The sequence below is a fragment of the Mustelus asterias genome, chromosome 11, assembly GCF_964213995.1.
Source record: "Mustelus asterias chromosome 11, sMusAst1.hap1.1, whole genome shotgun sequence".
In the NCBI taxonomy this organism is placed as follows: domain Eukaryota; kingdom Metazoa; phylum Chordata; class Chondrichthyes; order Carcharhiniformes; family Triakidae; genus Mustelus; species Mustelus asterias.
This window is the reverse complement of record NC_135811.1, coordinates 54,825,226-54,849,629: the sequence shown is the minus strand read 5'-3', so window position 1 is coordinate 54,849,629 and position 24,404 is coordinate 54,825,226. Positions and strand designations below refer to the sequence as shown.

General features: G+C 46.8%; 1 protein-coding gene and 1 non-coding gene across 2 annotated transcripts in view; both read right to left on the bottom strand.

Moving 5' to 3' along the window:
• LOC144500250 (protein bicaudal C homolog 1-like) overlaps window positions 1-24,404 on the bottom strand; it is a 222,813-nt gene that overhangs the window by 175,613 nt on the left and 22,796 nt on the right. The gene's annotated exons all lie outside the window — the stretch shown is intronic.
• Window positions 16,117-16,235, bottom strand: trnas-cga (transfer RNA serine (anticodon CGA)). The gene is made up of 2 exons: window positions 16,198-16,235; window positions 16,117-16,162 (listed from the first exon to the last, which is right to left on the bottom strand). It is a non-coding gene; the product is annotated as a tRNA-Ser (tRNA).

Sequence of the window (24,404 nt, the reverse complement as noted above, 5' to 3'; positions counted from 1 at the left end):
AAATAGAGAGAAAAACACAAGGCTTGATTAATTAAAAGCTTCTGCAAGACAATAGGATAGTTTAAGGTTGGATCCAATGAAGGAATATGCTGATTTAATAGTGGGAAAAGCTCTCCCTTTTCCCTCCCCCTTCCCCCTCCTCCGCTCGGGACATTTCCCCACAAGAGTATTCCAGCTGCCAGTTTTTGCAGCTGTTTGCATTTACTGCCAGAACACTTCATTTCCACTCACTGAAACATCCCAGAGCAGGAGGGGGACCTGAGCACACATCCAGACATCACTGAGGAAGTTGTCTTTGACCACACTTTAAGCACCGGATTCGGCACGTACGCTGCTCCTCGGGTTCCAGCCCCTCTGTTGTGTGTGTCGCCTTTGCCTCTTTTAACATTTCTCCACGTATCTCTCAACTGGAGAGTCTTTCCTCCTTCCAGGTCTTCCACAGCTATTGTCTGGCCTACAAGACTGACTCACACCACCCCCACCCCCATCACCGTCCAAGTGGGACTTGGAGGTTAAGCATGACAAAACAAAAACAAAAAAGGCCAGCGGGTGTGAGAGTAATAAGTAACGTCTGCACGCACTTCCTGTGCTATAGTCACTGGAAAGAGTATGGCATCTGAAAGGTCACAAAACTCCATCTGCAGCCCAGAACTCATTCTGAAACATACGGCCCATATAAAACAGCCACAGGATATCTCTCCTCGTGTGGAGGAGCTGTCAATGTCCTCTATCCTGGATAGTCTGGAAGGCTTGCAAATCTTGAATGAGTTGTAACTGGGTTTTTTCTGTTGTATTCTGTCAGAATTCAGTCAACATTTTGGCGGTTACCATCGACCAGGAACTGAACTGGCCTAGCCATATAAATATTCTGGCTACAACAGCAGGTCAGAGGCATGAATTCTGCAGTGAGTAACTCACCTCCTAACAACCCCCCCCCACAAAAGCCTGTCCACCATCTACAAGGCACAAGTCAGGAGTGTGATGGAATACTCCCCACTTGCCTGGATGGGTGCAGCTCCAACAACACTCGAGAAGCTCAACACCATCCAGGTCAAAGCAGTCCCGCTTGATTGGCACAATCCAAAACATTCATTTCCTCCACCATCAATGCACAGTTGCAGGCTGTGTGTACCATCTACAAGGTGCACTGCAGCAACTCACCTGAGACAGTAAAGTTTATTTATCACTGTCACAAGCAGGCTTACATTAACACTGCAATAAAGTTACCGTGAAAATCCCCTGGTTGCCACACTCCGGCACCTGTTCGGGTACACCCAAGGGAGAATTTAGCATGGCCAGTCACACCTAACCAGAAGAAAAAATGCTGGAAAATCTCAGCAGGTCTGGCAGCATCTGCAAGGAGAGAAAAGAGCTGATGTTTCGAGTCCAGACGACCCTTTGTCAAAGCTGTTTTTTTTAAAACATCTAACCAGCACATTGTTCGGACTGTGGGAACACCCGGAGGAAACCCATGCAGACATGGGAAGAACGTGCAGACTCTGCACAGTCACCCAAGCCAGGAATCGAACCCGGGTCCCTAGCATTGTGAGGCCTATGCCACCGTGTCACCCAATACCTTCCAAACCCATGACCACCACCATCTCGAAGGACAAGGGCAGCAGATACCTGGAGGTTCCCATCCAACTCACTCACCATCCTGACTTGAAAAAATATCACTGTTCCTTCACTGTCTCTGGGTCAAAATCCTGGAACTCCCTCCCTAACAGCACCATGGATGTACCTACACCGCATGGACGGCAGCGGGTTCAAGAAGGCAGCTCACCACCACCTTCTCAAGGGCAATTAGGGATGGGCAATAAATGATGGCCTAGCCAGTGACACCCACATTCCAGGAATGAGTTAAAAAACAGGAAAGATGGGGGATACTGGTCCATATGAAGATGAAAAGTTCCCCATCTCACCCAAGCCCCAAGGAATAAGGGACCACGAGGCAATCAGAAACAGGGTGTAGCCCAATATTAAAAAGATCTCTGAAATATTGGTACATACATCTTTGCATCGGGTCAGTAAGTGTGCCTGCCAATCTGTCTCGATGCAAGACTGGGGGGTGAAAAACTCAACGTAAAAGGTGAATATGTGGCTGGTCACTTCTTAGTCTCTTATGCAAATTCGGAACAGGAAGCAAATTAAACATTTGTCCTTCGCTCTTTATCCTCTCCCAACATTCCTCAGCAGGAAGTTGAGGGAAAAGGCCATCACTTTTGCCTAATCTACATTAGGATATGGTTAACAGGAATGTCCTTGTACAGTACCTTTAGCACGGGCCGATAATCAGACAAACATTTGCAACAAGCCAAAGAGCACACAGGATTAAGTTATCTATACCGTCTGTGAATGTAATCTGTGTAGGTGAGCATAAGAACGAGTTGCCTCCTTTGCCTTGCCACGTGGGATAGGCTTGCATAGCAACATAGCCAAACCACAGAGGGGGAGTTCTTGACAAGCAGTCTGCTTCAGAGCTGGCTGCTGGCTTTATAATGAATGAGGGGTCTGCGGTACTCCACGTACACCACCACATTCATCCAATGAATCTGCTACTAGCTTCTCACTTCTGAGCTCTGCACAACTGAATCTCACTCTTCTGGTCACAGTCCACATGCCAATATAATCTGGCTTGTCGGTCTCAGAGTTTCCCTGGCCTGTATCACTGCACTGTGGAAATCTATCCATCTTACAATGCACCACTGTGCTGAAAATTGGGGGAGTAATTTGTCTTCTGCGGCTGCTGAACTTACTGAACCGTTAAATTAAAACGTATTTCTAGCTGCAGGACAGGTGATTACAGGTGTACGCAGGCAATGGAGCCATTTAAAGGGATACAGTCTTCATGGGGAGGATAAAAGGGTTTTGATATTAAGCACAGGGCTGTCGAGTGCAGAACAGGAACTTGAACATGCTAACTCTGTTCACAAGTTGCAGCTTTGGGTAATCTATGCACCGCACTGTGCCAGCAAGCTAAATGTTGAGAGAAATCTCTTCAGCCAGTGTGACATAGAAGGTTTTTCCAGAAGGAGGAAGAGCCTTCTTCATAGGAAGAACATAGGAGCAGGAGTATGGCTGATCTGGCCATACTTTGCCGTGGCTAAGCTTTGGAGGCAGAGGTACAAACTAAGGGGGAAGAGAGCTCAAAGAGCTGGCACAGGCTGGAGGGACCAAATGGCCTCCTCCAATATCAACTTCCAATATTTCACTGAATAATGACTTTGATTCCCACGTTTAAATGAATTTCTCTGAACAAATTGCTTGATTAATGTACCAATCTGCATGTCATTTTGTGTCAAGATGCTTTACACCTTGGACCTGTACCTTGCAAACTGTTGGGAATCAGTTTGACAATCACCACATGTCAGGGAGAGCCCAGCGTTCAGGGCTGCTCATCACAGTTCCTCCATCACAACCTCCCCAGCCACAATGATCGTCAGCCGTTCCTGACCGGATGGCACTGGGCCATCCCAAGACCCACATGTATTCAAGCACAAAATGGGGAGGTTATACAAAGATATAATAAATAAACTTATCCCTGCCCTCCCGACTCCTCCGTGAATGCAAACAGCATCTCCGAAAGCAAGACGGGGGTGTTGTTCTGACACTTCGACAGGCGCTTTTGTGACAAAGGCACAAAAGGTTAGAATCATAGAACTCCTACAATGCAGAAGGAACCCATTCAGCCCATCAAGCCTGCAGCAACAATAATCCCACCCAGGCCCTACCCCCACCTGTTTACCCTGCTAATTCCCCTCCCTCTGACACGAAGGAGCAATTTAGAACGGCCAATAAATCTAACCTGCACGTCTTTCAGAATGTGGGAGGAAACCCACACAGACACGGGGAGAAAGTGCAAACTCCATACAGATAGTGACCCAAGCCGGGAATCGAACCCAGGTCCCTGGCGCTGTCAGGCAGCGGTGCTAACCACTGTGCCACCTCCAGCGCTGCCGCTCCCTCTTGGAGCCGGTCACTGGATTCTGTTTTTTTTTTAAAAACATGCACTGTTATCGAAATGCAAAGTGGTAATTTGAGAAAGTGAAGTCAGTGCCACGTGGGAAAAGAAATCTTTCCCCTCAGCCAGTGCTCTTCCAAGTGCAAAGTTCGAGAATTAGTTTTAACCCAATAGTCAGTGGCAAGATTTTTCTTCAACTTTGCAGACGGAAGAAAGCCTTTTGCCAAGGGACTAGCAGGAATGTCATTCTGTGAAAGAAATCGGAGCAGAGAGCACCACTCCACAGGCTCCTGAAAGCTGAAATAAAACAAATTCTGTGGGTGCAAAATTCAGAACAGCTCATGTTTAGAGAGTGCCTTGAATACAGAAACTATCCTAAAGCACTTTATAGAGTGTTATAGGAAGGAACATGAGGAGGCTGTGCAGTGCCTCAAGTCTGTGCCAGTTAGACTGGGACTGACTCTACCCCAGCTCTACCTTGCCACCTTGGTTCAGAATGCAAGGACCTAAGAAATAGGAGGAAAGACTGTACAGCCCCTCAAGCCTGCTCCGCCTTTCAATACGATCATGACTGATCTTGGGGTTCAACTCCACTTTCCCACCCAGTCCCCAAATCCCTCGAATCCCCGAGACATCAAAAATCTATCTTGGCCTTAAATATGTTCAAACATCGAGCATCCACAATCCTTCCCGTCAGAGAATTCCAAAGATTCACAGCCCTCTAAATTATCCCCATCTCCGTCCTCAACGATCAACTTATCATCGTGAAAAGGAATCAATTTGTTCATGGGATGTGGGCATCACTGGCTAGGCCAGCATTTATTATCCATCCCTATTCATCCTTCAGAAGGTTTTGGTGAGCTGTAGGGAATAGAATCCCTACAGTGCAGAAGGAGGCTATTCAGCCCATCGAGCCTGCATCGACACCAATCCCACCCGGGCCCTATTCCTGTGACCTCACATATTTACCCTACTAATCCCCCTAACACCAAGGAGCAATTTAGCATGCTAATCCACCTAACCTGTACATGTGGGAGGAAACCAGAGCACCCGGAGGAAACCCACGCAGACACGGGGAGAACATGCAGACTCCGCATAGACAGTGACCCGAGGCCGGGAATTGAACCCGGGTCCCTGGCACTGTGAGGCAGCAATACTAACCACTGTGCCACCGTGCCACTGCAGTGCACGATTCAGCTCCCATTTGAAGGTTCAGCGCCTATTTCAGGAATTGCACATACGCAGGGGAGATAATTTCTCCCTAATGACCCTATCGGATCCTTACACGAATCTAAGGGAGAGAGAGATTGGCAGAGGCTGAGGGGGATAGAGGTGGGCATGAGTAGCTTCACAGGGCAGGGTGGGAAGTGATGGAAATGCAGCTGGCAAATGAACGAGACGAGTTTCACAATCCGCACAGTCTGAGGGAATACTCTTGGACGGAGTTGGCATCAGCAACAGGACAGAGGAGAGTGTTTATTGGGGAGGCTGTAAACAATGACTTTAGTCTTCCCGTGGTTCAGCTGAAAGAAGCTGTGACTGGCGTTGAACCTGATGTCGGAGGGGCAGTCTGACCACAGAGAGGTACTCGCGGGGTGAAGACTGTCGGAGAGGACAAGCTGGCGAGCAACAGCGTACAGGTGTGACCTGAGCCAACAGCTGTGGGTAATGCCACCAAAGGACAGGGTGAGGATGAGGAAGGGGCTTAAGACAGAGCACTGGGGGACTGCAGGGGTACAGGATGTGGAAAGGAAATAGATTGCCCGAGAAACTCTGCTTATGACAGAATAGCAGAATCATACAAGAGGAGTCTGTATAGCTCAGTTGGCTGGACGGCTGGTTTGTGATGCAGAGCAATGCTAACAGCGTGGGTTCAATCCCCATACCAGCTGAGATTATTCCTGAAGGCCTTGCTTTCTCAACCTTGCCTGAGGTGTAATGATTTTCAGGTCAAATCACCACCAGTCAGCTCTCTCCCACAAAGAGGAAAGAATGCAGCCTATAGTCACCTGGGACTATGGGACTTTACTTTTTACAAAGACAGCCCACATTTAGTGCAACAACACAAATACTTTGATGGAAGCCACTCCTATTTAACTTTAGGCAAGCAAAAACAATTTAAAGGGGGCCCTTCATGAAGTAAAAGATAAAAATTCACTCATGAAGTGAGTTGGGGCAGATGACTGGCGGACAGTTAATATACACTCCATCATTGATAAAGAGAAATTGAACCTGGTGGGGGTCAAACAGCCAGTTTATCAGCTGTTCGAATCTTTCTTCAATGTTTTAGATGAAAAGCATCTGGACACCAAAAATATAATAAATGGTTCAGCAGGGATTTCCAAAATCATAGAATCATAGAAGAATCATAGAAGCCCTACAGTACAGAGAGGGGCCATTCGGCCCATCGAGTCTGCACCGACCACAATCCCACCCAGGCCCTACCCCCATATCCCTACATATTTTACCCACTAATCCCACTAACCTACGCATCTCAGGACACTAAGGGCAATTTTTAGAATGGCCAATCAACCTAACCTGCACATCTTTGGGCTGTGGGAGGAAACCAGAGCACCCGGAGGAAACCCACGCAGACACGAGGAGAATGTGCAAACTCCACACAGACAGTGACCCAAGCCGGGAATCGAACCCAGGTCCCTGGAGCTGTGAAGCAACAGTGCTAACCACTGTGCTACCGTGCCGCCCAAAAGGGAAGATCATGCCTCAATAACTTCATTGAATTATTTAAAGAATTAAATGACTCCACAAGGGCAATGCACTGGATCTGATATACTTGGCGTTGTGTTATGGATTCATTTGGTGTCTCATTGAGATCTTGAGGCTTGTATGTTTAAGAATGAACCATTTATTGGTAATTCTTAATTATGTATAGATCCCAGTCACTGCCACGCATGGTGCTACTCTCCCATGCCAGTTCTTCCCTGCCTGATCTCTGGGTCTATTACCATGTGACTCATACCATGGATGGTACTATTCTCCAGACTAACATTAACCCTTGCTCTGCAGAGTCCCTTTACATTACAATGACATGCAGGCACAACCTTTGACAATGCACCAGAGCATGTGGAATGAGGGGACAGGCAGCAGGCTGGATAGCAAGTTGACTACAAAACAGAAAACAGAGATTAGCATTCAGAGGGAGGAGGCGATAGTAGTTTTAGCAGTGGATAAATCCCCAGGCCCTGACGAGATACATCCCAGATTGCTGTGTGATGCAAGGGTAGAGATTGTAGGGACTCTGACGCTAATTTTCAAATCCTCTCCAGCCACAGGAGGTGCCAGAGCACTGGAGGAAAGCTAATGTGGTGCCATTATTCAAGAAGGGAAGTAGGGAAAAACCAGGTAACTACAGGCTAGTGAGTCTAAGATTAGGTGGTAGGGAAACTATTGGGAAAAATTCTGAGTGATAGAATTAATCTCCACTTGGAGAGGCAAGGATTAATCAAGGATAGTCAGCCTGGCTTTGTAAAGGCAAGATCATGTGTTACAAATCTGACTGAAATTTTCGAGAAGGTGACTAAGTGTGTAGATGAGGGCAGTGCAGTTGATGTAGTCCACATGGATATCAGTAAGGCTTTTAACAAGGTCCCACATGGGAGGCTGATTAAAAATGCAAGTGTCCATGTGATCCAGGGCAATTTGGCAAACTGGATCCAAAATTGGCTTAGTGGCAGGAATGTGGCCAACGTTGTCTACCTGATACGCTGCAGGAAAGGATGTCCTGAGGCATGGTACACATTGGGGAAACCATGCAGACGCTACGACAACGGATGAATGAACACCGCTCAACAATCATCAGGCAAGACGGTTCTCTTCCTGTGGGGGAGCACTTCAGCAGTCACGGGCATTCAGCCTCGGATCTTCAGGTGGGCATTCAGCCTCGGATCTTCAGGTAAGCATTCTCCAAGGCGGCCTTCACAACACACGACAGCGCAGAGTCGCTGAGCAGAAACTGATAGCGAAGTTCCGCACACATGAGGACGGTCTAAACCGGGATGTTGGATTTATGTCACATTATCAGTAACCCCCACAGCTTGCCTCCTGGACTTGCAGGCTGTCCTGTCTGGAGACAATACACATCTCTTTAACCTGTGTTTAATGCTCCCCCCACCCACATTGTCTGTATCTTTAAGACCTGGCTGGTTGTAGGGATTCGCATTCTGATCAGTATTCTGTAACTTGATTTTGTGTCTCTGTGCACTGTTTGAGAGCACATTTCCACTCCATCTGACGAAGGAGCAGCGCTCCGAAAGCTAATGGTATTTGCTACCAAATAAACCTGTTGGACTTTAACCTGGTGTTGTGAGACTTCTTAGTGACAGGAGGCAGAGGGTGTTGGTCAAAGGTTGTTTTTATGACTGGATGTCTGTGTTCAGTGGTGTACCACAGGAGTGGTACCACCTAGCTAGTTGTAGTGTACAGTAATGATCTAGATATGAATTTGGGGGGTCTGATGAGTAAGTTCGCAGATGACATGAAAATTGGTGGTGTGGTAACTAGCGATGTGGAAAGCCTTCGATTACAGGATGATATAGACAGGCTGGTCAGATGGGCAGAACAGTGGCAAATGGAATTCAACGCTGAAAAGTGAGAGGTGATACATTTTGGGAGGACTAACAAAGCAAGGGAATGCACAATGAACGGTAGGATGCTAGGAAATGCATAAGACCAGAGGGACTTTGGGGTGCATGTCCAAAGATCCCTGAAGGCAGCAGGACAGGTAGATAAGGTGGTTAAAAAGACATATTAAGAAGTCTCACAACACCAGATTAAAGTCCAACAAGTTTATTTGGAATCACGGGCTTTCAGAGCGCTGCTTCTTCATCGGGTGAGTGAGAAAGATCAGCCTCCAAAAGCTCGTGATTCTAAATAAACCTGTTGGACTTTAACCTGGTGTTGAGAGACTTCTTACTGTGTTTACCTCAGTCCAACGCTAGCATCTCCACATTAAAGCAGTGATGCAGACTAGTTTGGCCCAATGCAGATTCCAAGTAAAAGCACTGGTTAGTTGGTTACCTAACTGAACAAGACAGAACAACCAGATGAGTGCAACTTGAAGCATTTTTACATTCAGCATCATCCAGAAAACTCATACCCCTATAGAAAGAGCTAAAAGTAGACAGAGCTCCATCTAGTTTGCCTTCACGCCTTCTGGAAGTACCCCGAAACAAGGATGATGGAGACGTTGACTAACTATAGCATCAATCATAGAATCCCTACAGTACAGGAGGAGGATATTCGGCCCATCGAGTCTGCACCAACCGCAATCTCCACCAACCGCAATCTCCACCTGGGCCCTATCCCCATAGCCCACACATTTACCCTGCTAATTCCTGACACTAGGGTCAATTTAGCATGGCCAATCCACCTAATCCACATATCTTGGAGCGTGGGAGGAAACCGGAGCACCCGAAGGAGTCCATGCAGACACGGGGAGAACGTGCAAACTCCGCACAGTGACCAGAGGCTGGAACTGAACCTGGGTCCCTGGCGCTGTGAGGCAGCAGTACTAACCCCACTGTGCCACCGTGCCACCAGCTAATCCCCTGGTTAGACAGCCAGTGTTGCAACTGCCATGGCAGCATATCACTGACAGCATTTAAATTTTGTCCCCCTCCCTTTCTCTCGGATTACTATTCGCATTATGCGGGCTGTTTACTCTGTTAGCCTACGTCAAACTCAGACACAAGACAAGGAAATCCCCAGTATAAGAGAGCTTTGAGAACCAGTCTGTTAACACAACACATTAAAATGGCACTACCTGTACAAAATAAGTAGAATTTCATTAACCTTTTCCCTTGCACTTGCCAATGCTGCATTGCAAGGGCAGGAATTCTCTCAAGATATTCAGAAACACTTGTCTATCACTTGATGATGCAAAGTCAGTCCTCCGTCACATCCCAAACCACTTGTAACTGCTCTTAATTTTCTTCCTTTTCCCCCTCCCTGTCCCTTATCCACGAGTCCCATCAAAGGCTAAGTTTGAACCATGGTTTTGACTTGAGGCTCTGCAAAGTATTGACGCACACTGGATCCAAAGAGACTTTACAAATCTATTGCTTCGAAACTTGGAAACTGGAGTTCAAATATACTTGAGACATTCTGACGCGTACACACAAAAAAAACCCCAAAAGCACCATCGCCACCTCCAAAAGGTGGTTTCTAGTACCTTATTATGTAGAGCTATAGGCAGAATCACGTCTCTGCATCCCCGAGTGGGAATCTTGACCTTCAACTCCATTACTCCATGTGAGGTACCAAGGAAAGCTGCCTTCTCCCCTCCACTTAATGGTCTCCAGGGGAAGTTTTGTTAACTGTTGCTCAGTTACCACAAAAATCACGGAGACGTGTCACTATTTTCTGGGCTCGAACACACATTATACATGGTTTAGAAATCAAGTTAGCTTCCTTCAATAGTCGGTGGAGATCACAAACACAGAGCATTTTTTATAAATGTGGCGGTTAACTTGGGTTGAAAATTTGTTCAAAATCTTCGCACCCTGTTAAATTGGTCATTTTGTACTCTTGATATAGTTATTTGATCATTAACAATTGGTTATCTCACCAGTAATATTCCCCCAGTATACAAACCGCATCTTGCCAAAAATCCCTCTTTTCCCTCAGCGTCACCAGTGTTGCCTTAACTGACCCCACACCCTGAATGACCCCCAAACTCAACATCCGCCCAGCAGCTCCCCTCCGCCCACCTTCTCACTCCCATCCCACCACCACAAATCCCAGGGTTCCAGGCTGCCATCCCAGCAGACCACATGGCCCCCCCCTCCCCCCCAACAAATCCCAGGATTCCAGGCCGACATCCCATCAGACCATATTCCCCTCCAACAAATCCCAGGCTGCCATCCCAGCAGGCACACGCTTTCTCCAACCCCCCCAATTAAGACTGACCGGTGGGCTCCCAGACCCGGCCTCCTGTTCATGGGGCAAGGGACAGCAGCAAGATTGGTCAGAGTATTTCACAAAAAATTAAATGCAGGATTTCCAATTTTCCATTTCTAAGCCGGCTGAGTTAACCAAATGCAAATGTACAGGTTACCCCATGACAGGCCTGAACTCTCTGACTGGCTGGATAAACTGAAAGATTCTGCATCCCAAGCACAACCGCACAAATTTTACAAGGAAAAGCCCGGTTCGTCACAGGAGATTTCACCCGATTGCAAACCTTAACTTCGAACCCCTGGTTTTCCCGTTGCATCTTTGCCTTTAGCAAAGTCAAATATCCCCGAGTGACGCACAGGAATGTAAAGCAAATACAAACTGACAATGTTCCAAAACATTATATGCATCAAAACTCTGATACTGCGTCGAGGTATTACAAAATGCTGGAAAGCCTCAGTGGGTCAGGCAACATCTGTGAGGAGAGAAAGAGTTAGCGACCTGGAATGTTAATGCTGTTTTCCTCTCTTCACAGATGCTGCCTGACCTATTGAATGTTTCCAGCCGCTTGCAATTCTTTTGCTTCAGATTTTCAGCATTGACTGCAAGTTGCTTTTGTTGGAAGCGACACGGTTAGTTTGATGTTTGGGCCAAGGTTTTCAGTAATGAGAAGCTTTATGTGGGATTAAACAATCCCCTCACCCTTCCGCTCCCCTCCCCACCCCCGTCTCCTTCGTTAACCCTCTGCCCGCATTGCGGCTCTGCCGCAAGTCCCGTGAAGCAGGCTGGCCCGCGCTGGTTTCAGGAAATTTCCGCTCGCAGGTCAGTCAATGTGAAGCTTCAGATACGAGAAAGCTGCTTCCCGCCCTTCACCCATTTACTGGAAAGAGCAGAGCAGTGAGGCCCCAGAACAGGGCCTCTGTTCAGGCAGCCAGCACAGCAAGTGGTCACTCGGAAACCTAGCACAACGCTGCATAAAATGTATCACACATCTGGGATCAATAGGGATCGCTGATTCCACCGCAGTGAGTGTTCCATCACTCGTTCAACAATCGTGTGAGGGAATTTCTGCTCCACCTAACTGGCTGTGACCTTGCATATTTTCCTCAAACCTAACTAAAGAAGGGGGGGGGGGGGGGGGGGGGGGGAGGAAGAGCAGAAAAACAAGTCACCCAATTTCCATAGATCTGAATCATAGATGGAACGGGCTAGATAAAGTCTGTTCCACCAAGACTGGCTGCCTCCAGCCACGCAGTAACTGAGTTTAAAGTAGCCACAATTCTGAATAGGTTGAAACCTCCCTAAAGAATGGTGAATGCACATAACCACTCATGAAACCAAGTGGAACAGATAACTGATCTGTCACGGTCGGTAATCGCTCTCTTCATTTCCAGCTGCCTGCAAGAATTTTATTAAATGGTCTCCCTCTCTCTGCCTACGCTTCCCCCTCTCGGACTCATGGTGACGGATCTAAACCCTTGACCCCCCCCCCCTATACACTCCACCAAAGTGGAGAGACAAATAAAAAGGGAAACTCTCAGAGAGAGGCAGAGGAAAAATTGTACAAATGTGCATCTCTACAGGACACCCAAGTACTTTCCAAGCAAGTGGCAGACACTCTAGTCCCACATGCAAATATCCAGCAGCCAATCAGCGCAATTAAAAATAAAAACCAATGAGGGGAATTATTTTTGGCAGTGGGACGAACGTTGACCAGAGCACTGGGAAAGGACTCTCCTTGCCTCCGCAAACAGGTCGCCTAAACAGGCTGATCAGACCGTGGGCTTAATGTCTCAGCCTGATAGCATCGCCAACAATGCAGCACCCCCACAGTTCTGCCCTGCAGCCGTTTCCATGGTGTTGAGATTTGGGGCGGGATTTTCCGGCCGCGCTCGTCCCAAGACCAGAAAATCCCACCCGAGGTCAATGGGGCTTCACATGGCCCACCCGCTGCCCGCTACGATTCCCAAGGCGCGGAACAGGAAAATTCCGCCCTTGGTGTTCGTCCCTACTTTCAGTCGCATCCAAGGAGCTGAAGGAAACAAGACAATGAAAAACAACTGGGAAATTCTACCTTCAGTCAGGCAACTAAATCCACAATTACATGCATAAAGAGCCAAATTCACATGCGCACATTGAGTGTGAGGATTGTGATCATAGGCTCAATGATGGTGCCGTTACTCATTCTTTATTTACTTATCAGAACAGCAATTAGCCACATCTGGATTCATTATCCAAAAGGGACGTGTGCCAAATGCATCGGATGACACCGCTCTGTGAATATTCTGTCATAATCCTTCATGCAAAAACTTTAGCTAAATCTTTAAAGATTTCAAGGTACATCACAAGACTCACCACACAGGACGTTAGTACTTATAAGAAGTCAGAGAGGCCGATTTCCCTTCTGAAATAATGTTAACAGCCAGTTAGTTAGTTGGTTATTTTCACACAGCAATCCTTAGCTTTGTTCCTGGTGATTAAGTCCATTAGTTAGGCATTTGTGGACTTATAATTAATGGGTCTGTACGAGCAGCATTCCAAATCCAGCAAGACCTCCCCTGTGTGCACTGCCTCCCTCACAACAAGCAGAACCCAAGTATACTGTCGTTCTGGTCAAGATATCTCACCCGATGTGCACTGCAAAACCATTTTATTTGACCTCCACCACAGTGATGTGATAGGCAGTGTGTTTTGTGTGGTTGAACCTGCCTTCCTTCAATGCGACAGGACGCTTATTCATGATGTTTCTGCACACTCCTTAAATTTGAGCTTTTAACAGAAGACAGGACACAAGTCACAGGCACTGAGGCCAACTGCACTGCCACAGCTGCTGCTTTGGCCGGGTCCGCCTCACACCGGCTGATTTGTGACACTCTGGACAATACCTGTAACTCCAGCCTCACCACCATGGATGTTAAAAGGACGGACTGCTTCTTTGTGAAGCGGCCTCCCCCAGCCGTGACTCCTTTGGTAGCATTCTCAACCGTTGAGTCACAATGTTGAGAGTTCAAGTCCCCCTCCAGGGCTCTGTTACAGCTGCCGTCTCTCAGGTGAGACATTAAGCTGAGGCTCCACCTACCCTCTCTGATGGACACAGAAGATCTCATGGCATTATTCTGAAGAACAGCAGGGTAGCTATCCCCAGCGTCCTGTCCAATATTTAACCCTCAGTCAGAATTACAGTAACGGATTATTGGGTCATTATCACACTGCCATTGGTGGGAGGTTCCTGTAATGTCAACAGTGTGTGGGTGGGGCAGTGGCATAGTGGTAATATCACTGAACTAGTAATCCAGAGACCTTGGACTCTGGGGACATGGGTTCAAATTCCACCATGGTAGCCGGTAGATTTCAAATTCAGTTAATAATTCTGAAATTGAGAACTATCAATTATTGTAAGAACCCACCTGGCTCACTAGGGAAGGAAATCTGCCATCCTTACCTGGTCTGGCCTACATGTGGCTCCAGACCCACAGCAATGAGCTCCAATGAAGCATCAGCCTGACTCAAACCATTAGCTCTATTCTCTCTCCACAGACACCGTCAGACCTGCTGAGATTTTCCAGCATTTTCTGTCTTTGTTGGCATGGCAATGTGGTTTACTCTTAACTGCCCTCTGAAGTGGTCTAGCGAGCCACTCAGTTCGTGGGCAGTTAGGTATGGGCAACAAATACCAGCCTTGCCAGCCACGCCCATGTCCCATGAAAGACCAAATAAAAATGCAAATTTTCCTTTCCTTTCAGCCTTTTGTTATTTAAACCAGTTGAACCGAAGGTCTTCTTTCTATTGCAGTGATAAGATGACTTGTTTCCGTCACTGAGCAACTGGTTCAAAGGGGGAGCTTTTCTAAACAGTTTGCAAGAAGGCAGCATCTTTGAAATTCGTCTCTGCACTAATCGTCACAATTCCTTTGCAAGAAGGGAATATATTCATGGCCCCCTGCTGAAACGGTCAAACAGTGTTTGTTTAGCCGATCGCAATACAAATGACTCAGCCGCCCCCAAGCCGATAGTGTCCACTCCTGGTCCAGCCCCAACACAAAAGGATTGCAAATTAAACCCAAAGCATTTCTGGTGCATTAAACACCTGTCCTAATAGTTCAACTATCCCGCCAGCACTTAGCACCCTAAGATGCCAGCACACTTACTGTGGAAGCAAATATGATCTGATCTGATGGTTAGGCCAAAGCAGTCACTCGAGGTGAGCTTCATACCGAAACACTTCCCGTACCCTGTCTTGGATGCAGCACCCCTGAAAGTTGCCCTGTTTAGATTGTGGGATGATTTTTTGCCTCTGGTAAAACCACCCAACTAGACCAAACCAAACCAGTGTGAACAAGGCCAAAACTTGCATAATGGTTTATTTATTAGTGTCACAAGTAGGCCTACGAAAACACTGCAATGAAGTTACTGTGAAAATCCCCTAGTCACCACACTCCAGCACCTGCTGGGGTACACTGAGGGAGAATTTAGCATGGCCAATGCACCTAACCAGCACGTCTTTCAGACTGCTGGAGTCTGATAATGCAGCTGTATAGAACGTTGGTTAGGCCACATTTGGAGTACTGCATCCAGTTCTGGTCGCCACACTACCAGAAGGATGTGGAGGCGTTAGAGAGAGTGCAGAGAAGGTTTACCAGGATGTTGCCTGGTATGGAGGGTCTTAGCTATGAGGAGAGATTGGGTAAACTGGGGTTGTTCTCCCTGGAAAGACGGAGAATGAGGGGAGATCTAATAGAGGTGTACAAGGTTATGAAGGGTATAGATAGGGTGAACAGTGGGAAGCTTTTTCCCAGGTCGGAGGTGACGATCACGAGGGGTCACGGGCTCAAGGTGAGAGGGGCGAAGTATAACTCAGATGTCAGAGGGACGTTTTTAACACAGAGGGTGGTGGGGGCCTGGAATGCGCTGCCAAGTAGGGTGGTGGAGGCAGGCACGCTGACATCGTTTAAGACTTACCTGGATAGTCACATGAGCAGCCTGGGAATGGAGGGATACAAACGATTGGTCTAGTTGGACCAATGAGCGGCACAGGCTTGGAGGGCCAAAGGGCCTGTTTCTTGTGCTGTACTGTTCTTTGTTCTTTGTGTGGAAGGAAACTGGAGCACCCGGAGGAAACCCACACAAACACGGGGAGAATGTGCAAACTCCACACAGACAGTGACCCAAGCCGGGAATCGAACCCAGGTCCCTGGCGCTGTGAGGCAGCAGTGCTAACCACTGTGCCATCCTAAAGAGAAAGGTCAGGAGTGTGATTTGAACCCACGCCCCTAGAAAGGGATCAGAATTCACCAAGCTGAAACACAGCAAGGAATCACACTGCTCGAGTCTGGCGCCTTAGACCACTCGGCCATCCTGACAACTTGCTAGGGAAAGCAGCAATAGCCAATGTAGATTACCAGCTGATGCAATGAACAAAACAATTTGTTAGCACAGAATCACCAATGGTTGGGAAATGAGAGGAACAACAGAATTCTGAGAGGTTCATAGATGGTCAGGGAGAGAGAGAGCGACGGAGACGGAGAGAGAGAGAGAGAGAGAGAGAGACAGACAGGGAGACAGGGGGGGAGGGGGGGGGGTTAGGGGATTTATGCAAGGCCAGAAATCACTGTGGAATATTAGGAGGAAAGTTTTCTCTACAAGAATGATCTGAGATATTGATTCCCACAGAATATCTGGAGCCGGGACAGGAATGGTTGTTGCAGGTTCCGGGGTTTAGATGTTTCACTAAGTGCAGGGAAGGTGGCAAAAGAGGGGGAGGTGTGGCATTGTTAGTCAAGGACAGTATTACGGTGGCAGAAAGGACATTTGATGAGGACTCGTCTACTGAGGTAGTTTGGGCTGAGGTTAGAAACAGGAAAGGAGAGGTCACCCTGTTGGGAGTTTTTTTTTTTACAGACCTCCGAAAAGTTCCTGAGATGTAGAGGAAAAGATTGCAAAGATGATTCTGGATAGGAGCGAAAGTAACAGGGTAGTTGTACTGGGGGACTTTAACTTTACAATTATTGACTGGAAAAGCTATAGTTCGAGTACTTTAGAGGGGTCGGTTTTTGTCCAGTGTGTGCAGGAAGGCTTCCTGACGCAGTATGTAGATAGAGCAACAAGAGGCGAGGCCACATTGGATTTGGTACTGGGTAATGAATCAGGCCAGGTGTTAGATTTGGAGGTAGGTGAGCACTTTGGTGACAGTGACCACAATTCGATTACGTTTACTTTAGCAATGGAAAAGGATAGGTATGTACCAAAGGGCAAGAGTTATAGCTGGAGGAAAGGAAATTATGATGCGATTAGGCGAGATTTAGCTGGCATAGGTTGGGGAAGGAAACTGCAGGGGATGGGCACAATTGTAATGTGGAACTTGTTCAAGGAACAGCTACTACGCGTCCTTGATAAATATGTACCTGTCTGGCAGAGAGGAAGCAGACGTGTGAGGGAACCGTGGTTTACTAAGGAGGTTGAATCTCTTGTGAACAGGAAGAAGGAGACTTATGTTAAGATGAGACGTGAAGGCTCAGTTAGGGCGCTTGAGAGTTACAAGTTAGCCAGGAAGGACCTAAAGAAAGAGTTAAGAAGAGCCAGGAGAGGACATGAGAAGTCTTTGGCAGGTAGGATCAAGGAAAACCCTAAAGCTTTCTATAGGTATGTCAGGAGTAAAAGAATGACTAGGTTAAGATTAGGGCCAGTCAAGGACAGGAGTGGGAAGTTGTGCGTGGAGTCTGAAGAGATAGGGGAGGCACTAAATGAATATTTTTCGTCGGTATTCACACTGGGGAGGGACAGTGTTGTTGAGCGGAGTACTGAGATGCAGGCTGTTGGACTGGATGGGATTGATGTTCATAAGGAGGAGGTGTTAGCAATTCTGGAAAGGGTAAAAATAGATAAGTCCCCTGGGCCGGATGGGATTTAGATTCTCCGGGAGGCTAGAGAGGAGATTGCAGAGCCTTTGGCTTTGATCTTTGTGTCGTCATTGTCTCCAGGAACAGTGCCAGAAGACTGGAGGATAGCAAATGTTATCCCCTTGTTCAAGAAGGGGAGTAGGGACAACCCTGGTAATTACTTCTGTTGTGGGCAAAGTATTGGAAAGGATTATAAGAGATAGGATTTATAATCACCTAGAAAGGAATAATTTGATTAGGGATAGTCAGCACGGTTTTGTGAAGGGTAGGTCGTGCCTCACAAACCTTATTGAGTTCTTTGAGAAGGTGACCAAAGAGGTGGATGAGGGTAAAACGGTTGATGTGGTGTATATGGATTTCAGCAAGGCGTTTGATAAGGTTCCCCATGGTAAGCTTTTGCAGAAAATACGGACACATGGGATTGAGGGTGATTTAGTGGTTTGGATCAAGAATTGGCTAGCTGTAAGAAAACAAAGGGTGGTGGTTGATGGGAAATATTCATCCTGGAGTTCAGTTACTAGTGGTGTACCGCAAGGATCTGTTTTGCCACTGCTGTTTGTCATTTTTATTAATGACTTGGATGAGGGCGTGGAAGGATGGATTAGTAAATTTGCGGATGACACTAAAGTCGGTGGAGTTGTAGACAGTGCGGAGGGAAGTGGCAGGTTACAGAGGGACATAGATAAGCTGCAGAGCTGGGCTGAGAGGTGGCAAATGGAGTTTAATGCGGAAAAATGTGAGGTGATTCACATTGGAAGGAGTAACAGGAATACAGAGTACTGGGCTAATGGTAAGATACTTGGTAGTGTGGATGAACAGAGGGATCTGGGTGTCCATGTGCATAGATCCCTGAAAGTTGGCACCCAGGTTGATAGGGTTGTTAAGAAGGCGTACGGTGTGTTAGCTTTTATTGGTAGAGGGATTGAGTTTCGGAGCCAGGAGGTCATGCTGCAACTGTACAAAACTCTGGTGCGGCCGCATTTGGAGTATTACGTACAGTTCTGGTCGCCGTATTATAGGAAAGATGTGGAAGTGTTGGAAAGGGTGCAGAGGAGATTTACCAGGATGTTGCATGGTATGGTGGGAAAATCGTATGAGGAAAGGCTGAGGGGCTTGAGGTTGTTTTCGTTAGAGAGAAGAAGGTTAAGAGGTGACTTAATAGAGGCATACAAGATGATCAGAGGATTAGATAGGGTGGATAGTGAGAGCCTTTTTCCTCGGATGGTGTTGGCTAGCACGAGGGGACATAGCTTTAAATTGAGGGGTGAGAGATATAGGACAGATGTTAGAGGTAGGTTCTTTACTCAGAGAGTAGTAAGGGCGTGGAATGCCCTGCCTGCAGCAGTGGTGGACTCGTCAACGTTGGGAGCATTCAAGTGGTTATTGGATAAACATATGGATGATATTGGAATAGTGTAGGTTAGAGGGGCTTTAGATTGGTACCACTGGTCGGCGCAACATCGAGGGCCGAAGGGTCTGTACTGCGCTGTAATGTTCTATGTTCTATGAATGTCAGTAGAAAGAATATAACACTGCTTTAAGGACGTATTTTCTTTCATTTCGCAATCCTATTAAAGTGTGCAGGAACAATCACCTTTGACACTTGCCTGGTAAGAAAACATGTTTTCTTCAGTTTTCGAGAAACTAGAAGCCAGGAATATGTCAAGTTCAATCCTTGGCTTGTGCTGAATTAGTTCCGATGTGGCCTTAGCAGAAGCGTTCTGGAAAGGCGCCACAGCCGGAACACAGAGGGGTGTTTCCTTGACAGATATGGCACCATGGTTATTAGCGCTTATGGTTCTTGTCTCGGCAATAACTGGGTTGGTTGAGGTGCAGGTTTCCAGTTCAGTTTGCTGTGTTCTCTGGCCTGTGTGAAACATCTCACAACAACCATGTTAATAAAGGAGAACGGTGGGCTCATTTCCAATTGCTTTGAGAGATAGATTCACTCACAGTCTTGTTCACAGGCAAGTTATTGCTGATGTACCATACTGCTACAACACTTGCAGGAGGCACAAGAACACTTCTTAAAAAATGTGTGCTATTTATGGGGTCACCAGCATGGCCAGAACTTGTTGCCCATCCCTAATTGCCCTCAAACTGACTGGCTTGTTCAGCCATTTCTGAACGCAGTTAAGAGTCAACCACATTACTATGGGTCTGGAGTCACATGTAGCCCAGATCAGGTAAGGATGTCAGATTTCTTTCCCTCAAGGATTTTAGCCCAGTGAACCAGATGGGTTTTATGACAACTGATGGTACTTCTCATGGTCAACATTACTGAGACTAGCTTTACATTCTGTGTTTTATGAACTGAATTCAAAGTTCCGCCAGCTACAGAGATGGGACTTGAACCCATGTCCCCAGAATTTCAGCCTGGGCCTCTGGAATTAATAGTCTTGTGTTGCACTCTCTTTCTGGTGAACTGCACTGGAAATGCTTCCCTTTTAGTTGACTTTCGTGTTCTTCCTATTTAGAGGCCAAGCCAGCAGACCTGGAATTCCAGGCCAGTCATTTAGGATGAAGGTGAGGAAGAATTTTTGGAATTCACTACCTCCTCTATGACTCTATAAATGCGGGCAATTGGGATTAGCTTCGGGGTTTTAAAAAAAAGGGCGTCATGGACAAGTTGGGCCGAAGGGCCTGTTTCCATGCTGTAAACCTCTATGACTCTGAGGGCTGTGAAGGTTCAGTCATTCAGCACATTCACAGCCGAGATCGATAAGTTTCTATGTATTAAAGGACTATCAACGGACATTGGGATATTGCGGGAAAATGCCATGATCTAGTTGAATGGTGGAGCAAGGTTGAATAGCCTACTCGTGCTCCTATGCTCCAAGATCAGGTTTCCCATCTTTCTTTGAAGTTACGTACATTGCATTCCTGTGGACGTAGCCCCATTTACAACCAGTTGTGAAAAGTTCCACATCAACCCTGGTTTCAAGAGAGGTTCTATTCCACCTGCTCGTGGGGCCTCATACATATGCAAGCAGCATTCTCCTTCCTGTAGCTTTAGAGCCCGTTCTTCCATTTGCATCGACATCAAGGTCACATTTCACTGAGCAGAAGGACTTTCTACAAATGAATTGTTTGCAGAGGTCTAAACTGTCAAGAGATGTGGCTTTGACTTGGCAGTGCCCTGGCTTTTCAAACCAGACCAGCAGACTCATTTACAAGCTGAGGAATCCTCACACACAAATAAATAACAAGGGCAGCAATAGAAGCATCTACATGTCCAGGAAATTAGCAACTCTGCGTGTGGAGCTATTGCAACCTGACTGTTCTACAAATAATGGTCCTAATTTTGCAAAAACCAAAAGCTCGACCATTAATATTGTTTTTCTGTTGCTGGGTTATAATCAATGTTTGTTACAAGCAGTTAAGGCATCAGTTCCATTTGATAAGTTGCTCAAATCAACTCTCTCATTTCAAGTGATCACCACAGGGGATCTCGAATAGGGTAGTTCATGGGGACACATCGCCTTAGACACCAAACACTTCTGTAAAGGGCACATTGCTTTCCTCCTCTATGACGACCACTTTCACAGGTCAGGTGGAAGTCTCCTGCTGTTAATTAAAGTGCACTTCCAAGCCTTTCAGATAACCATGGCGACTGCCCTTTGTATTGCATTGCTCTCCCTTCCAGCACCTATGGCTCCTGCTCTGACCAAGACCGCAAGAAACTACAAAAGGTTGTGGACATAGCCCAGTCCATCACGCAAACCAGCCTCCCATCCATTGACTCTGTCTACACTTCCCGCTGCCTCGGCAAAGCAGCCAGCATAATCAAGGACCCCACGCACCCCGGACATTCTCTCTTCCACCTTCTTCCATCGGGAAAAAGATACAAAAGACTGAGGTCACCGTATCAACTGACTCAAGAAGAGCTTTTGAATGGACCTACCATATATTAAGCTGATCTTTCTTTATCCCCTAGTTATGACTGTAACACTATATTCTGCACTCTCTCGTTTCCTTCTCTATGAACAGTATGCTTTGTCTGTAGAGCATGCAAAAAACAATACTTTTCACTGTATGTTAATATGTGACAATAATAAATCAAATGACAATAATATATCAAATCAAATCACCACCCCCATTCTCCATCTGAACCAGACCTCAATCCTTAAGCAACATCTCACCAGCCGAAGGTTGGTCAGTTGATCTCAATCTTTCTCTGCCAACTTACCTTTGCCACTTCCCAGTGGAATGTTCTCCGTCGACTGCCCCAAGACGAAGGTTAAATCTTCTGAGCCGTGTTCCACAGACTCTGCACCTGACATCAAGCCAAGCGTTCCTTCTCCCCCGGTATAACTCAGGCCAAGAACAAAGATTCAAAAGGTGAAAACTGAACTCAAGCAAAATGAAGCTAAACCGAAACCAAACGAGCAAGAGTGGTACGGATTAGGAGGACAATGTCAGTCTGTGCTTCATTCAGTAGGAATTGCACCTTTAAACTTATAACTTATAACTTACAGGCAGAGCAATATTCACAGTTAAACCATATTTGTGTTAACTTTCATTTCTACAGTGTCTTTAAAGAAGAAGAATGTCCCGATTTCCAGGGCCATAAGGAAAAAAAAACTGAGTATTAGGAGGGGTGTTCAAGGAGATAGATTTGGGGAGGGAACTCCATACGAATGGAACAACAGTCACGACTGAGACAAGGGAAGCAGTGAGATACCCAATAAGCTAAAGTCTGAGGAAAAGCGTCATTTATTTTTTAATGTCATTTAGCCTAAAATTGTGATTTTCTACCAGCTGGGCACTCCCAACATGAAGAAGAGTTGTACAGACTAAAAACATTAACTCTGTTTCTCTCTCCACAGATGCTGCCAGACCTGCTGCGTTTATCCAGTACTCGCTCTTTTTATTTCAGATTTCCAGCATCCGCAGGATTTTGCTTTTATTTACTCATAACGTGGATTTGGTTTATGTAACATATTGACTAGCCAAAACAAATACCAATTTCCCTCCAAATGATCTGAAATCCTACAATTCTGACCTCTTGAGCATTTCTGATTTTAATTCTTCTGCTATTGGTGGCCATGCATCCAGTTGCCAAGGCTTCAAGCTCTAGAATTCTCTCCTGAAACCTCACCCTCTTCATTACCTCTCCCTCCTCAGTCCACCCCTTCTCCCTCACATCTCTCATTCAGCCCCCTTTGCCTTAAACCACCCCACCTCAACTCAACCCCCTCCCCTTCAGACCCTTCTTTAGAAAAGCTCCTCAAAACCTTCCTCATTGACCAAGTTTTTGGTTATTTGACCTAAAATCTCCTTATATGGCTCAGTTTCAGAGAAACATTGACAATAGGAGCAGGAGTAGGCCATTTGGCCCTTCAAGCCTGCTCCCCCATTCAATATAATCATGGCTGATCATCCAACTCAGTAACCTGTTCCTGTTCCTCCCGCCCCAATTTCCTTTGATCCCCTTCTCCTCAAGAGCTTTATCTGACTCCTTCTTGAAAACAAACAATGGCCGGCATTCTCCTGAAGTGGGAAAAGTGCCCACGCCAGCGGGGAAACCTAGAAGTTTTGAAGTCCTCTGACAGTGAGGAGATGTTAATTTCATCCAGTGGAGGGGGGGTTCCCTTCTGTACAGCTGCGTACCCAGCTCCAATATACACACACAGCTTTGATCTGAAGTTGCTGAGGCTTCCTAGTTGGGGGAGGTGGAGGGTTGCATAAATCTCATACCCGCATGTTGTGGGGAAGGTAGGGGGAGGGGGGGGGGGGTGGTGGTGCAGGGGGCAGTGCCTCTCATTGCAGAGAGGCTGGTGGTGCTTCCTCAACCCTCACGGTCCAACACACCAGGTCCTTGGTTGTGAGGACGTGTACCAAAGCCTGCCCAATGCAAATCCCACAGGGGTGACGGTGAATAGTGGGAGCTATTTGAGTTGGGCTTCAAGTCCGTTAATTATATTTAATTGGTGAATTTGAACATGCATCAGGTCCCTGCCCGGTGACTCCTGATTCTCTGAGCTATCGTGATACTCACGAGGAGGTAGCAGACCCAGAGAATCCTTCCCCAATGTTTTGGCCTCAACTACCTTATGTGGGAGTGAATTCCACAGGCTGACCACTCTCTGGGTGAAGACATTTCTCCTCACCTCAATATTTACCCATATCCTTTGACTGTGATCCCTGGTTCTGGACACCCCGTAAGAGTTTTAACAACACCAGGTTAAAGTCCAACAGGTTTATTTGGTAGCAAACACCATTAGCTTTCGGAGCGCTGCCCCTTCGTCAGATGAAGTGGAAATCTGCTCTCAAACAGGGCACAGCGACACAAAATCAAGTTAACAGAATACTGATTAGAATGCGAATCCCTACAGCCAACCAGATCTTAAAGATACAGACAATGTGAGTGGAGGGAGCATTCAACACAGGTTAAAGAGATGTGTATTGTCTCCAGACAGGACAGCCAGCAAGTCCAGGAGGCAAGCTGTGGGGGTTACTGATAGTGTGACATAAATCCAACATCCCGGTTTAGACCGTCCTCATGTGTGCGGAACTTGGCTATCAGTTTCTGCTCAGCGACTCTGCGCTGTCGTGTGTCGTGAAGGCTGCCTTGTAGAACGCTTACCCGAAGATCAGAGGCTGAATGCCCGTGACTGCTGAAGTGCTCCC